This window comes from Ursus arctos, unplaced genomic scaffold (genome assembly GCF_023065955.2).
Source record: "Ursus arctos isolate Adak ecotype North America unplaced genomic scaffold, UrsArc2.0 scaffold_18, whole genome shotgun sequence".
Taxonomy (NCBI): Eukaryota; Metazoa; Chordata; class Mammalia; order Carnivora; family Ursidae; genus Ursus; species Ursus arctos.
Genome location: NW_026622852.1, coordinates 42598752 through 42615837, shown reverse-complemented (window position 1 = coordinate 42615837; position 17086 = coordinate 42598752). Strand labels below are relative to the sequence as shown.

Here is a 17086-nt window from a genome sequence, read left to right as displayed (position 1 = left end):
CCTCTCTGTTAATCAGAGAACTAAGGTACAAGGTATATGTTAATCAGGAAACAGGGTTGAGTTAAGTTCTTGTTATGTGCCAGCATGGAGTTATCATGGATGGCATTAGAGTCGTCAAACCTTGGTGTAGACACAGTGTAGCAACATGGGTAAGAGTATGATTTGGTGTCAGGACTGGATGAAAATCACCATTTACCACCTGTGCACACTTAAGTTATTTAAACCCCATAATCAAGTTTTCTTATCTCTAAACTGAGAATAGGACTACCTATCCCATATGATTTCTGTAAATATTATACAATATCATGTACACAAGGTGCTTAGCATAGTGTCTAGCAGACAGGAAGCTGTCAATTTGATTACTTACCATTAATGAATTATTACTGTGAAAAGAAATATTTCCTTGATTTATCTGGGAATTTCATTATTAGCTGTTGCTAAGATGAGTAGACTAAATGATTACCTTGATTTTTTTTCTGCTTAAGAATTTCAGTTATTGGGGCGCCTGGGTGGCGCAGTCGTTAAGCATCTGCCTTTGGCTCAGGGTGTGATCCCAGTGTTCTGGGATCGAGCCCCACATCAGGCTACTCCGCTGGGAGCCTGCTTCTTCCTCTCCCACTCCCCCTGCCTGTGTTCCCTCTCTTGCTGGCTGTCTCTCTGTCAAATAAATAAATAAAATCTTAAAAAAAAAAAAAAAGAATTTCAGTTATTTCTCTGAAAGCACAATTGGCACAGCAAGTAGACGTCAAAAAATATAATCTGTTTTACATTGAGAAAATTGCACATACAGGTAATACAATTAGAGTGCAGTCCAAGATAGAATGTGATTTTTTCAATATCTAGTGTGTATGGGGAAAATAATAGGGAGGATAGTCTAGTAGAGAAGAACTATATAGATTAAAATAAGAATATCAAAAAAGACAGTGACATTAGACACTGATCTCCCACCCCCCCCCCCCAAAATTTAAAAGTTCAAGAAAAGAAATTTATTGGCTGCAAAAATCTTAATTTAAAAAAATATTAAATAAAACACTAATCTTAAATAAAATACTTAAAAAAAATCTTAAATAGGGGCATCTGACTGGCTCATGACTCAGTTTTGGAAGAGCATACAACTCTTGATCTTGGGGTCATGAGTTAAGCCCCATGTGGGGTATAGAGATTACTTAAATAAATAAGACTTTAAAAATATTAAACAAAATAAAATCTTAAATACAATAAATTTTAATATCTTAGTTAAAGTACTAGCACTACTTAAGACCTAACAAACATCATCATGGCTTAGTAGAATTTATCATGTAAGGGCAGGTATGATTGATTAAGAAAAAAAATCTATCAAGGAATGATGTATACAACAAGCAAATTAACAAAGAAAACAAATAAATGTCTCAATTGATACATAAAAGTTTACAATTTATTTGTGATAAAACTCTTAGCAAATTGTCAACAACAGGATACTTTCTTCATCTGATAATAAGCAGCTATCATAAATCTAGCAAGTAGAACACTCATTTATGAAGCTTTAGAAGCATTTCTATTAAAGTCAAGAAAACATAGTAGTGAAGAGTAGCACAGTCACCATTACTAGTCATCTTGATGTCCTAACTATGCAATAAAACAAGAAAAAGAAATGACACATAGAATTGGAAATTTCATTAAATATTTAGAGATTATAAGATTATCAACATAATAAATCAAGAAAAACTATAAATGAACTAAGTGAACAACTTTGAAACCTTGGAAGGGTTGAATAATATATAAAAATGTATACATATCAGTAATAATGTAACGTAAGTATAGTCATCATAGCCAAAAAATTCTAAGATTTTTATAAATAAATTTTAAAATATGTATGTGTAAAACCTTATGGAGAAAATTACAGAAGATCCTTAACAAACATAAGAGAAAACAAAATACATGGAGAGTTGTGCCATTTCCATAAATGGAAATGTTCAAAATCACAGTGATGAGTTTTATCAATATAGTCAATGTTGTTTCAGATGAAATCCCAGCAAGATTTTTCCCCTATAACTCTACATACTTTTTCTAAAATTCATCTGTACCTGCAAACACCAAAGATTAGCCAAGATAATTATGGGGGGGGAAGAAAAAACAATAAAAGGTAATACTTAACTACCTATTCACTAAGGCATTTTAAAGCTATAGAAATTAAAACAATGATATTGGAGGAATGAGAGAAAGCCAGGTATATGGCAGAATTTGGAGCCCTTAAATACTGGCATAGAGTGGAAGTGCCATTATAAATCAATGGGAGAAAAAAAGAAAACTCAGTCAATGGCATGATTTTTCATTTGGAACTCACTTCATGCACAAAAATAACAAATCAAAATTGTAAATGGAAAAAAATTTAAATTAGAAGAAAATGTAGTATAATGATTTTGGCAAGAAGAGAAGAACCAGATAGATTCCTTGGAACTCTCAAATCAGTAGTTTATAGTAAGGCATTGATAAAACTAATTACATAAATATTAAATTGTTCTCTACAAAACACACCAGGAAACATACTAAAGAAAAAAATGGCAGGCTTAGAAAAGATATCTATAATACATAAAAGCAACATGGATTAGAATCCTGATCAAGTAAGGAAGTTATATATAAGCTTAAACAAACCAACAATATAACTTAAAAATGGGGATATGATGGGAGCAGACAATTCAGAAGAATCAATGAACATATGAAAAGATAATTACCCTCACTAGTGATAAAAGAAATGCAAATCGAAACAACAGTGAAACACCATTTCACACCCAATAGTTTGACAGGCATTAAAGAGTCTGTCAACACCAACTGTTGGTAAAGACATGAGAAAACTGAACTCTTATGCCCTGCTGGTGGGAGTGTAAATTAGCACAATCACTCTGGAGAGCAATTTGGCTGTAGACCATGAAATTTAAAATGTGCATTCCCAGTGACTTAGCAATTCTACATTAGAGAAATGCTTGCTCATATGTACCAGAGGATCTGGGATGTTCATTGAAGTATTATTTGTTTATGATGGAGAAAATTAGAAACAAGCTTTATGTCCTTCAATAGGGAATAGGCAAATAAACTGTGATACTTTCACACATTTACTCTAATAATAAAAATAAAAATGAGTTCATTGGACCTATGTGTAAAAACAGGAATGTATCTTTAAAAAATGCAGTCTTGACTAGAAAGGGGGGACAGCTTATTAAGGTTATTAAAAAGTATTTAGTATGAAATCATAATGTAATTTTTTTTAAACAGCAACTATGTATACTATGTATGGATATACTTCATAATAAACATGGAAATTAGGGACTGCAAAATTCATGTTGGGGATTGCCTCTAAGGATGATAATAGAGGGAAAAGGAACTTCAGGCTTATCTGTAATGTTCTATACTTTTAAAAAAATCAATCAAATGGTGAGTACATATTAAACATTATAGCCAGCGAGGGGGTGGCAGGGCGGTGGGGGGGGGGAAGACTTCAGAGAGAAAATCTGACTGTGCCACTTGAAGGTAAACAGCAGGAGGAAGAGAGTGGTTGTTTTTATTTCCTGTTCTCAGATTATAGAAGGCGCTTAATCACTGCTGCTTCTGTCTCACATGTATTGAAACCCAGAGTCTTTCCAGGACAGAGGGAATTACTTCAGAGTAGTAGACGTGAGGCATCACATGTGTACACACACACACACACACACACACACACAGAGACTGCTTGTACACAGCTGCAGTGCTAAGTTGCCACAAGCCATAGAGCTAGGTTCTTCCAAGACTAGAGGGATGTTACCTTATTCCTTCCATCTGGGATCCCTTTGTATGTCTGCTTGGCCTGCTTACACCAGCGCTGCCCAAGGCAAATCACCACTTCAAATCACCCTGCTTACCTGTCTTCTTTAGTTGACCTGAATGCTCTCCAGACCTTCAACAGACATTTCATGAATTTACCAGACTCCTTAGTCTCTCTTAATCCTCAAGACAGCCCTATATGCTCAGTATGTTAACCTCATTTTATAGGTAAGAAAATTCCAACACACAAAATTAATTAGTTTAGCCAAAATTACAGTTTATAACTGCCGTAGCTGGAGTCCAAACCTAGGTTTCAGTGACCCCAAAGTTAAGTTCTGTAAAAAGACCAGGGAATACAGTTGCTGAATCTGCTCTCAGCCACCACTTCATTCAGAGCTTCATACCAGACATCACGGAAAGAATAAAAAAATAAATAAGGTGTGGTCTCTGCTGTAGAACAGTTTGGGATTTAGTAGTGGGCTTACCTCATCCAAGATATAAGAACCCTCTATATACTGGGAGGACTATAATTAAGCCATCTTACAGTCCCCTCCAGGCTTAAAAAGACTGCCTTTTATCTTTGCATATACATCTTATATTCCAGGCCTTTGCCGCTCCCACCAGATTCCCACATCCCTTTTGGATGTGGGGGCCAAGAATTGATCACAGCCCTGCAGTAAGGGAAAGACCAGTCTGCCTCACTCCAGCCAAAAGTTCTCATGTGTGTGATGTAAGGGAATCCCCTTCTTGGTCCAGCCTGGAGGTCTCAGTGCAATTAATGTTTGCAGGTTGCAAGAAGTAACACCTAAAGCCTCCCTGTTGACGGCCAAGCCCTGATGAATTTTTCGGATGTGTTGGATTATTTTTCCTCATGTGTCCACATGCAGTGTCTGCTGAGCTCATCTGTAGCAGGAAGTGGGATCAGTGAAAAACACCAGAGGACAGGGTAGAGAATGTGTCCTCTGAGCATAGCTGGAAGAATAAAACTCAATTTTTGGATGTGTTCTGTCTACTAAAACTTTGAGTTTAAGGAAGGTTGTTTTTTTTTTTTCTTTCTTTCTTGAATTGACCACCACCATACTTGGAAAAAAATAACTAACCTTTCATCCCAGTGAACCACAGAAGCAATTCATTATAGAGTACCCTGGAGGAAGATTAACCATATGGCCTTAAAAAAACATGGCAGGGAGTTGCCTCCGTGCCAATTGTGTGAGGGCGAATCATCTTTGCTACTTCTGCCTGCCCAACCTGTGTGGTGGGTGGTGGGAGGGGTGTGGGGCGGTAGGGAGGCTCCTGTGGTTGCTGGAATGCAGTGGTAGTGACTGGAGGTCACTCTGGATATCACTGCCAACCTAGATCTGCAGAGTCAGCGGGAAGGAGAAGGAACCAGGGGAGAAGTCCATTCTGAGAAGTTTAAGCTGTAAGATTCTCCTGATCCACAGGTCCCCAAACTGTAAAACAGCAAAGTCAGCTGCAAAACTTCTCTGGAAATACTGATTCCTGGAGTACACACCAGACCTACTGAATCAGAGTCTATAATTGTGAGGCAACGTATGCATGCTGGGGAACCACTCTAGAATCTGATACCTTCATGATACAATTGGAGAAGCTAAAAAGGGAGCATGATTTGCCCATCCTCAATGGTCGTGTAGGTCAGAAGCCAGAGGTTTCTGGCTGCAGTCTCTCCTTTCTCTAAACCCATCATTTCCACCTTCTCCACTCTTCCAGTCTCAAGGACAGTCCCACCAACCATCCAGAACCCAAATCAGACACTTGGGAATTAGAATCACTCTCTTTCACCCTCCACACGAAACTCATGCCCAATATTTCCAATTTTACTAATTAATATTAACTGTATAGGTCCCTTACCCCTTTCCCACGTACTTCCCCAGCTCAACCACCATCATCTCTCACACAAACGACTGCAGTAGCCTCTTAGCAGGTATGTCAGCCTCAGGTTTTCCCAGCCTATCCATTCTACACTAAAGCCAAGAGGGTCTCTGTAAGGCATTAAAGCATGAATCTGATCTTGTCATTCCCCTGCACAATCTTTCAATAGCTTCCAGAGGATGACAGTTTTAAGACTTTGACCAGCTTTTCATAACTGACCTCATTTTTTGCTCAACTACCACCTCACATCTCCTGCAACATAAAACTTCTATTTCATTCCTTCTATGCACCATGAATTCCCTCTCTTGAATGTCTCTCTCTCTCTCTTTCTCTCTCTCTCTCTCACACACACACACACACACACACAAACACACTCACATATACACCACATCTTTATTCTATAAGACTTAAATTCTGTGTGCTCTATGGAAGTCTTCCTCAATCCAAGTCATCTGACTTTCTCTCTTTGCTTCTGTAGCATTTCATGATTTCTCCCATTAAACCTTTTACCAAGATGTTATCAGATTATATTAAAAATGTTTCATGTTAATTGTTTATATTTCTCTCTATGATGTGAGGCTCCCTAGCACCAGAGTTAATTCCTGGTTCATTTCCATATTCCAAGAATGAAACGTATAACCTAACATGGTAGGGACTTTTTGAAGAACCTCCATACTGTTTTCCATAGTAGCTACACCAGTTTGCATTGAATAAAGGTTATTTTCAACTACAATTCACATGATCCTCTACAGCCTCTCCTTTTTTCTACTGCTGGTACCCTCCCCACACATAGCTCATTATCATGTTGCAGAGATTCTCCACACTCAATATATTAATATAATTTAAAGTTAAAGTTACAACTTCTGGACTCTAATCATAAATTTGTCAATACCTTGTTTCATGATCTTTGGTGAGAAAAGAAGATTTACTTTTTCCTTCTTGGTTCTTTCAAAAAATAAAAATACTGAGAGTTGAGGATCACAGAGGGAAACAATTACTTTCATTCATGAGCAGTAAGGATTTGGTACAGCCCTTCTGGAGGGTGACTTGATAACACCTAGAAAAACATAGAAAAGTATGTATACTTTGACTTAGCAGTTCTACTTCTGGGACTTTCATAAGCCAAGGATCATCAAACTATGGCTCATAGGCAAATCTGACCTATTTTTATAAAGTTTTTTGGAATACAGCCATCCACCTGTTCTGTTACATATCACCTATGGCTGCCTGTATGTTACAAGGGCAGAGTTGAAGAATTACAGCACAGACCATGTGGCTCCCAAAGCCCCCAAATTTCTCTGGACCTTTACAAAAGACATTTGCTGACGCCCGCTACAAAGTTATGAAAACGTCACTGGGTGGGTCACTCACGTGCTTCCTTAAAGGATAGAGCTTCCACTCCCTCAGCCCCAAGCCTGTGACTGTAATGTCTTTAGGTTTTCAGGCCCAGAGATCTCTAAATTCTGCTTGTTCAGCTCCATCTGGAGCTGGGGGCCAAACCCTTCCAGGGGTGCTGTGTCCAAAGTAGCAGCTCAGTCATCTGCTTACTGGTGATGCAATCTTCTCTTCTCTGCAATTCCTCACAGGAGTCCTGTTTGTTTCTCCTACGTAAATACTCAGAAATAAAAGTGCTCCTTTTTCTTCTTTCCCTGAACTCTTTGAGACAATCCAGATCCCCATAACAGAGAAGAACAGAATTTGCCAAGCTCATTTCCCCTATCAAGCAATACCGATTGTCTCTGATGGCAGACCTCTCCTTCCATTTTGGGAAAAGGAGTCACATTCTTGTCTCAAAAGTGAATCATCCTTCCAAGAATGACCATGGTAGTTTCTGTATTTTCTTCACAGGAAGAAAAAAAAGTTAAATATTTAATATGGCACCCTGCTATACACATTCATTTTACAATGGAAAAAGCAATAAGACTATTAAAAATAATAATAAAAAGAAAAGGCCTGGGGCGCCTGGCTGGCTCAGTTGGTTACGCATCTGACTCTTGGTTTCGGCTCAAGTTATGATCTCAGGGTCCTAGGATCAAGCCCCGTGTCAGGCTCCATGCTCAGCATGGAGTCTGCTTGAGATTGTTTCTCCTTCCCTCTTCCTCTGCTCCTCCCCCTGCTCACATCTCTCTCTCTCTCTCTAATATAAATAAATAAAATCTTTCAAAAAAGGCCTCGTTCACCGGTGGTTTTGAGGACCCATTAAGATTATGCAAACAACTAGCTTTTATAAACTCTAACATACTTCATAGATATAAAATGAAATTAGTATTAACAAAATTTGATATTCCAAAACAGCAAGTGGGGATTATTACTCATATTGCAAAAGTTATCTATACAAACTGCCATAAATCTATTTTAAAGAATTAGGCTCACCCAAAGCAAATCCCACAAAAGGAATGAACCATACACATAAATAAATGTATATGTATCATTTCTCCCCAAAGGATAGCTTTTGAAACTTTAATGAACCCCTAAAACAGATAGAAACAGAGCTGTTCTTTTGAACACAGCCCTGCCTTCTAGGTATCTCCAACTTTACTGAACTGGCCCACAGGACATCTCAGAAAGACCCTCGAGTTCTGCAGAATGAGCAAAAAGGGAACTGTCAGTTCTCTAAATTACGGACAGTTGACCCTGGAAGAGCACCTAGGCAACATTTTGAGCCCATTCCTCATTTTCCAGATTAGGAAGTGACTACAAAAGACAAGAAATACTTTGCTCGCAGCCACAGAGAGCTCATTGATGAATGGACACACGTTCAAATGTAGATCGTTTGCTTCTAAAATTAGACTGTCTTCTCTACCCCCTTTCAACAACAACAACAACAACCAAAATCAGAAACATGCCTGAGATGTAAAGTGAGATCCACCTGGAGAAGGCATAGATTTTAGGTTCACCTGACTGTCCTGAAAGATTTTATTTAGTTAGTTATTTGGTTATTTATTTTTAAAGATTTTACTCATTTATTTAAGAGATAAAGAGAGAAAGGGCAAGCAGGGAGAAGAGCAGGGGGAGAGGGAGATAATCTCCATCAGACTGCACTGAGCTCAGAACCTGCCATGGGGCCAGGTCTTGGGACCCTGAGATCATGACTTGAGCCAAAACCAAGAGTTGGACTCAACCGAATGAGCCACCCAAGCACCTCTCCTGAGAGCTTCTAAGAGACCAGGTCACTCTACACTGAGCAGGAGGCATCCAGCACTCACAGAGCTGCCAGGCTCTCGCACCATTCATCACTCCCTTCTGAACCACTTTCCAGACCTACACTGGACTCTACTTCCTGACAGGTTGTATATCGTTTCCGTCTCTGAGCTCAGGGTTCATTTTTCTCCCATTTATGGCCCTGCTTTACCCTTTGGCAAAGCACTAACTGTGCTTCTCCCAGTTGGCCTGCTCCGATCCAGGCTATGCGCATTGGCATGCTCATTCCCTATGGGTGGCCTCACCGAGACCTTTACCTTCTGAGCGGGACTCCAGCAAGACTGAGAGTGACTCTCTCCTGCAAGACCAGATCCTTACACTGTGCCAAGGAGACGTTCAGACTCTATTGCCTCACTCCCTAAGGGCACCCATTTACTGAATTTTGTCCTCACAACCGGAGGGTCGGCACGCACAGCATCACCCGCAGATGACTCATGTGCACACACGTAAATTTGGGCGCCTCTTACTTGCTGGCAGTACCTACCCTCATACTAATAATTAATATCACTTGGCACTTACAAAAGATCTTTCAGCTTTGAAAATGCCTCACAAGCACATATTAATTGACCAGACTTGCCGGCTCCAAATATTTTCACTCTACCTCCCAAGCCTCTGGGTATTTATCCACGCTACACCCATGCGCCATGCAGAACTTTCAGCATCAACTCTGTCTTGGGAAGCTGACAAGAGCTCAGGGAATCCCAGCTTATCCAGCTTTGTCTGGATCCCCATAGATCTAGGCCATGTGACTCCTTCTAGCATATTCTCAGAGGAGCACTGTCTCTAGGAGTTTCAGAGACACAGAGACGATGTACCTAGAATTTTAAATTCAGAAAGATTGGGACTCAAAATCCAGAACACCCATTAAGAAAAACACCTGCCTCTGAGCCCCAGGTAATTCCTAGGTGGAACAGAGATGATAGTACCCGAATGGGGTGTTATTAGGATGAAAGAAAGAATCTGATGGTTTCAGGGTGAGACCTAGCGCATAAGAGGTCACACTGATCATTTCATATTTTATATGCTAGTGAGGTCTAATTGTTACTATCAGTTTAAAGATGAGGAAACTGAGGCACAGAGAGATTTGAGTAACATGTACCAGCTCGCATGGAGAGTAGCTGGGGGGGAGCTGGGATTTGAGCCTGGACAGCTTGGCCGCAGAGCCTGACCTCTGATGACCACACTGTCCCACCTCTTGATAATGGTACCAAGGGATGGCAGTATTAGTACCACCATCTCACCAGGGAGGGCAGGCAAACTCTTCTGAATTAGGTATCCCGGTGAGGACAGATCCTATTCTCTGCTGCCCTATGCACCGTCCCTCAGTGATTTTCTGGAATTTGGATGAACAAAATCTTAGATGGGTTTTATATTTTCTGGAAATAATAATAATAAACTATCAGAAGCTTTTGCACCCTTTCGCCCCTGTTTTCAGGAGTTTTTAGCCATTTGTGGGAAAAGAAAATTCTTGGAAATGGCCAATCTGAGTTGAGGCCCGGCTCCTCTCTGCTCTTCTCCTGCCTCTTTGGGTGGAAACTGTTTTCTCACCTGTAAAAATAGGTTCATAGCATCTTAAGGGAGTGCTGGAAAGGAAAAAGATGATGTTAAGGTTCTCTGTCAACTCAGAAGTTTTCAGAGTCCTTTACTGTGTTATTTGTGACAACGAACAGAGTGATTTACTGAAGCGAATGCTGCCTTGGAAGAAGTAGACGTGAACATTTCATAAATTCTCAACCCCACACGGTCCTGGATTTTTACCCAGGCTTCCTGAAAACTGGCAGTTCAATCTCTTTCTTCTCTTCGGCAGAAATATTACAGTTTTTAACTTCTTCAATTAACCTGTTTGGCAGCATGAACTCTTGCCAGATCCCATGTGAGGCTACAAAAAAAAAATCAAGATGAATAAAACACAGACCCTGAGAGGGAATACTCCACCATGTGATAGACAGGATGATGGCAGAATTGTGGCTTAGGAAACACAGTGATATTCTGTGAGGGGAGTCAGGAGAGATTTCAAGAAGGCAGACTCTGGGCTGGATTTTAATAATGGAATAGGTGGGACAGGGGTCGGGGGTGATAGTGAGGGTACAGAGCTGGGAAGGAGCTTCTGAGCAGAAGGAGCAGAGTATGGGAAGGCATGTAGGCATGAAGCATCGTGATGTGATGGGGCAATTGCTCCTACATCCATTTGTTGGACCTCATTGTGCCAGGAAGGGGTGATGCTGGGTGGCCAGAGCTAGACCTGGAAGAACCTTGCATGCCAGGAGCAACTCGGGGGCTTGGGATTACATTTCCTCCTGTGTTCAGAATGTGCAGAAATGTTACGTTGCCTGGACCCTGCCCTCTGGATCCTAGAAGCCATTGGTCCTCATACACCTGGTTTCCTGACAAGACACTTTTCCCTTTGTGGAGTTTCCCCCACTCAGGCCCTAAGTCAGTTCTGCCCCTCCCCTCCAGCCACCCCCACCCTCAAGGTACTCAAAGTGCTTACGGCAGCAGAAGGTGGGAGCTGCTCCCCAGAGCAGTGGAAAAATAAGCTGCTGAAAGGTTTATTTCCCCGCTCAGAATATTTTTACAAAGCAAATGCACAAGACTTGTCACCACACACTCAGCTATTTTTAACCTTCCTGACCAGATCTTCTGGATAGGCCTTTGGGGACAGTAAGTGGCGGCAGGGAAGTGGGAGTTGCTCTTGGCTTTGGGGAGATTGGGTCTTCTGGGAGCCCTTGAATTTGGTTTGGCCAGAGAACATTTCTGGGGGAGGCAGCGGGGGTGAAGTGGAAGCAATTAGCCCCCTTGTCTGTTTACCCTATTCATCTTCTGTGACCAGCAGGAGCTCCAACCCTTTGCCTTCCGAGGGCAGAGGGGCTGCCAGGAGAAAGGAAGCTGGGGTTTCACCTCCTGCCATGCCACTGTGTCATGGATTCAGGCCACAGACAAGGGGGCCTTAATTGGTTTTGTACCATATGCTAGGCCTGGGTCATGACTCAGCCGAACAGATTCCTTTCTTTTCTCCCACAAGGACCAAAGCATCAGCCAGATGGGGCTGGTGGGTGGAAGGCTGAAAAGCCAGAAAGGGCAAAGCTGTGTGGGTGACAGGGCATTCTCAGAGTTTCCAACAATGAGGTTTCTCAGCTCCTGAGGTCCCCAAAGCCAGTCCCCATACAAGGTCAAATGAAAACGATCCAGGTTTTGCTGGGAACTATAGTTGACTTTGTCACATTTTATCTAAATAACAGTGAAGTGTGGCTGTTTGTAAAAGAAAAAAAGTAACAGTACATTCCTCATGCAAAGCAGGAGTCCTCAGATTGAACTGGCACACAGATCTCAGTAATAGTTTATATGTTTCAATAGGGCTTCCAAGGTGTGCGTCACCTTTGTTGCTCCAGGCAACCTGGTAGGGTATGACAACGCCGTCCTCCTCATTTTACACATGAGATAACTTAATGCAAATATCTAAATACAGAGCAAATGTCAAGATGCGGATCTTCTGAATTCTAGACAAGACTTTACAAATACAGATGGCTAAATGTATGCTGAAAAGTTTTAAAAAGTATGCTTAGTAATAGCAGTACAATAGAAGTTTCTCTGAAACTCAAAAAGTGAAATAAATTGCCGAATGAAACAAAACCTGTAAATGTCACAACCAAGATTTCAAACTAAGTCTGTCTGGCAAAAAATGGGTGCGTTTTTTCCCCTCCTATCTGTAGTGTTCTCCATACTCCTTTATTGTTGTTAACATTCAAATTTTATCTGTAGTGTTCTCCATACTCCTTTATTGTTGTTAACATTCAAATTTAATACTGTCTTCCCCCTGGCCTCCTTCTGAAGACTGCAGGGATGTGGGGGCTTACTTGCTCTGCGTATAGTTCTTTCCAGCTCTTGCTTTGTGTTCCTGTTCCCAGCTTCTGCTCCATGGCTCAGGCCACCTCGGCAGTCCCTCTCCTGCTGCTCTTGCTTGCTCGGGTCTTCTCTTCCATTGCCTGAGCTCCACCCCTAAGCGTGTTGAGTGCGCAAGAATCTGCAATAACAGAAGGACATCATCACCCCTGCGGCCACCTAAAGTCAGGGGCAGATATCACCACTCTGAAAGGTCATAGGCCATTTTCCATAGAGCTGTATTTCTGTGTGTCCCTGACCCTGCCCACCACAGTGCTTCTGGGATTTCCTCTTTCAACCCCTTCCTCCCTTTCTCAATTCTAGGCCCCCCATCAATTCTATTTAGTATTTAGACATTACAGCTAGATGATGAAAGTGACCTGACTTAGGAAGCAAATCACATTAGGTTGCTTTGTTGTGTTATCCCTCCTCCCAGCTCTTCATCTCTAATCAGAAAGGAAAAATCTCAATCTGTTGCTCCTTCCTAGGAACACGAAAACCTTGTTCAGAGGCCCCCCAAAAGCTTCACAGTCTAGTCCCATGTCCACCCCAGACTAATCACCAGCAAAGGGAATGGACCAAAAAAGAAAAGAAGAAAGAAGAAAAAAAGACCAATAAGGATTTTCTTCTAGAACAAGAGAAACAATCACTCTCCCTAAGCCTTATGCGGGAGGGGTGACATCTGAAAAAGATCAGAGCTGTAGATGCAAGAAAAGGGGGAGGATGCATTTAATCGACCTATATTCATCATTAGCTGCTGTAACAATCCACAAATCTTAGTGACCTTTTTTTTAAATTTTATTTTTAGAAAAGTTTATTTCTCACTTACTCAGGGTCTGATGTAGGCCTGGTGGCTCTCCTAGATGGATCTCCCCCAAGGAGTGATTCAGGAATCCAGACCCTTTCCATTCTATGTTTCTGCCAACACAAAGCCTCCCCTTCCAACTCTAGGAATAATGGGTGGAGGGGAAGCACACTTGAGACTTAACCACCACCCCTGAAAGCAAGCACATTGCTTCCACTCATATTTTGTTGATCAGAATGAGTCACATGGTCCAGCCAAGTGCAAAGGCGGCTGGGACGTCAAGGAGAGCATAAGTATCAGTAACACCAGCAAATTATGGTACAGTGGGCAACTCACAGAGCCATGAGCACTTTTCCCTCAACAAGAGGGTCATCTAATGCAAGTCTCCACTCCTAACAAAACAAAAAACAATCAGAAGATCTGACATTATAATCTCTTCTTAAATCTGTAACAGTTCCATAAAGTTTTTAACTCAGGTTCATTGTATAGTATCTGTGCTTCCCTCCTGGCGCAACCCCATTCCCCCAGCATTTACTTAAAACATAAATTATAGTGTTGCAGACAGACTTTTTTCCCATTACCTAAAGAAAACACCAATAATTAAATCTTCTTTCATTGTTACCTTCCCGTCTCCCTTTATTTGCTTTGATTTAACATTCTTATATAAACTATACACTAACAGATCTTAGTCTAAGAATCCCATTTCCCTAAGTTAAAAAAAAAAAAAATCCTCCTAGCTGTCTTTTTTCAATTAAAACTCTTCTTCTTCATCATTATCTCTATTTTGGCAGACAAAGAAAAATTACACCATAGCTTTGCAGTCTGGCTGTCCTTGACTAAGGCTTGCCTGAGATGAAGCTAAAAAAGAGGAAATTTGGATGGTTTCCAGTTGAATTCTATGGTTTTCTTCCTGTGTTAGCCTTTTGCCTCCAGAAAGTTCTGGGGAAATTTAGTGTGGACCATGGCTGACAGGAAATTAAAGGTTCCAATCTGTCCCCACTAGACAGCACACCTTGTTGTTTAGCCATAGTTAGTGGAGAGGAACAGGTCCCTTGAATTGGTTTGAAGACCCAAAGACATTATCAAGCTCTGAGTGCTTGTGGGAGGCCTGAGGTCAAGAACTGGAAATGGGAAATTGAAAGAAACAGTCTATGTATCAAATGAGTGTTTTTTTAGTGGATTTTTGAATTTTCCAAAATGGCGTTTTTAATACTTCCCTGTCATAATGGAAGTTACCATTCACTTCCATGAAAAGAGCATAGGCCTCAATGGCAGGCTGAAGTTAATCAGAAGAATTGCATTTGTACCCAGCTTTGCTGTGACTAGCTCTGGGACCTTGAGATTAAAAGTCCCCTCTGTGAGTCTGTTCCCTCACCAAACATAAGATGAATTTAGGGTCCCTACCAATGTAAGGGACCATGTCTCACTTACCTCTGTGTCCCAGCACTTGGCACAGGGTCTAATTCCCAATAGTATAATTCATCATTATAAAATGATTCATGAATGAGATTGTATTAGTCTGCCCAGGCTACTATCATAAAATACCACAAAATGGGTGGCTTACACAACAGAAATTTATTTGCTCACAATTCTGGAGGCCAGGAATCCAGATTAAGGTGTCATTCGGGTTTCTGGGGGGGCCTCTCTTCATGGCTTGCATATGACTACCTTCTCACTGTGTCCTTACATGGCCTCTTCTCTTTGCATGTACAGAGTGAGAAAGGGAGAGATCCCTGGCGTCTCTTCTCTTCTTATAAGGACACCAGTTATCAGATTAGAGTCCCACCTTATGACTTCATTTAACCTTCACTGCCTCCCTACAAATACAGTCACGTTGAGGGTAGGTCTTCAACATAGGAATTTGGGAGTGAGAGGAGGACACAGTTCAGTCCATAACAGAAATCTGTGGATTTCTGTCTTTACACCTTGTCATGCAGGAAAATGATCTTAATGAATTACATTTTTAGAATAGGCTTTACATGCTATTCTCATGTGCTATCTTATCATCAGCATTGTCAAAAGTAAAGAATTGTCACTGCAAGTAAATCAGAAATATTTGGAAAATTGAGCTTTAAAGATGAATTTAATGCAGTGTTCACTGTGGAGGGGTCTCTAGTTCTGCTAGCCTAGGAGTATGATAAACCTATCTCACGTGCATTTTGTCACAGAACTTAAAATTAGATCCCTTTGTGTAGCTACTGACAAAACAGTTTTTAGATCCTTGAGATAATGTCTCTTAAAATATTTAGAGGTTTGTTTGATGCCTGCAATTGAAGTATGAAAGTTTATAAGGACTTTGTGACTTTACTAAAATTGAAATTGGCGACAACGTGATGCAGGAGGTTCTTATGTTTATCCAGGTCCTTTCACCTCTATTTAGGTGTAGGTTTCAAGTACAACTGATGTTGAATAAAAAGGAAGGGAAAGAGAGTTTGTGTGTGAGAGAGGCAGAGACAGAGAGAGTGAGAGGCGAAAACAGGGTAAGTCCGTTGTTCATCCTATTGTGAAAGCTGCCTGGGAAATTGAAATGCAGATCTCATGTCCTTAGAAAGCTGTTCTGATACTGATCAAGGTTGCTGGTAGCACGTGTGTAGAGGAATTATGTAAGCACAAACGAGAGCCTCAGGTGCAACATGGGATAGAAGACCTTCCTTCACTATCAAATGAAGGTAATGAAGGTAATCACATGAATATAAAATATATAATTATTGTATTGGGATTGTAATGTAATATATTCTAATCTTTAATATTTATATAAAAGTAATGCAGTTTAGCGTTACCATGACAAATCCTATTTGAGAGTTGGCTGCATTTACTGAAAATCTACCACATCTCACATGCATTTCATATGTCATTAGGGACCCTAGCTGAAACTGCTCTCCAATAATTTTGGCAGTATATATTTCCTACTTTAATGATACGCAAATTACTTTTCAAGTTTATCTAAAAGTGGATGTTCAAATTCACCTTTGAACGGTGATTGTGCCTTTGTCAGGGGGAGGGGGGATCCAATGCTTTAATGAACATTTTGTTTCTCAAAGGTCAAAATCGCATTTTATTTCAAGACGACAAAAAAATAAACTGTTCTTTGCATAATAGCATAAAGTTGTCCATCATTGTGGATAGACGTGCAGCTCTGCAGACCTTTCATGAAAGCCATTGTGTGACTTTCCTTTCTTGGGAGCTTCAGATGAGTTCTGGACCAAAGGCAGGGAGAATTATGCTAGCAGTAATATACCTTCATGTGGTGATTCCGTGGGCCAGACAGTTTACTGATTCCTTTGCATATTTTAACCCAATTAATCCTTGCAGCAACCTTATGAGACAAGTACTATTAATTATTCTCACTTTACAAAGGAGTAAAGAGAGACACAGAGAAGCTACCTACCCAGAGTCACAAAGCTAGTCAGTAACAGAATGTGGATTCAAACTCGGGGATCTTCATGAGCGTTCTCACTGGGAAGAGATTAGCTGGCTTTTGCATTATAGTGACCCACTGAGAGTGGGTAAGCAGGTGGAGGACGGTGAACAGGGGCA

At 40.8% G+C, this 17086-nt stretch overlaps 1 long non-coding RNA gene across 3 annotated transcripts in view; it reads right to left on the bottom strand.

The window, feature by feature from the left end:
- Nucleotides 1-474: 474 nt before the first annotated feature.
- Nucleotides 475-17086, bottom strand: part of LOC130544047 (uncharacterized) — a 78445-nt gene continuing 61833 nt past the window's right edge. For 2 of the 3 annotated variants that reach the window (XR_008959956.1, XR_008959958.1), the window contains 3 exons: nt 12720-12886; nt 10414-10448; nt 1449-7504 (listed from right to left, as the gene is read on the bottom strand). This is a non-coding gene — a long non-coding RNA (uncharacterized LOC130544047). Of the gene's footprint in view, nt 680-1448; nt 7505-10413; nt 10449-12719; nt 12887-17086 lie in introns of those variants that run through there. The other variant, XR_008959957.1, reaches the window with a different exon arrangement.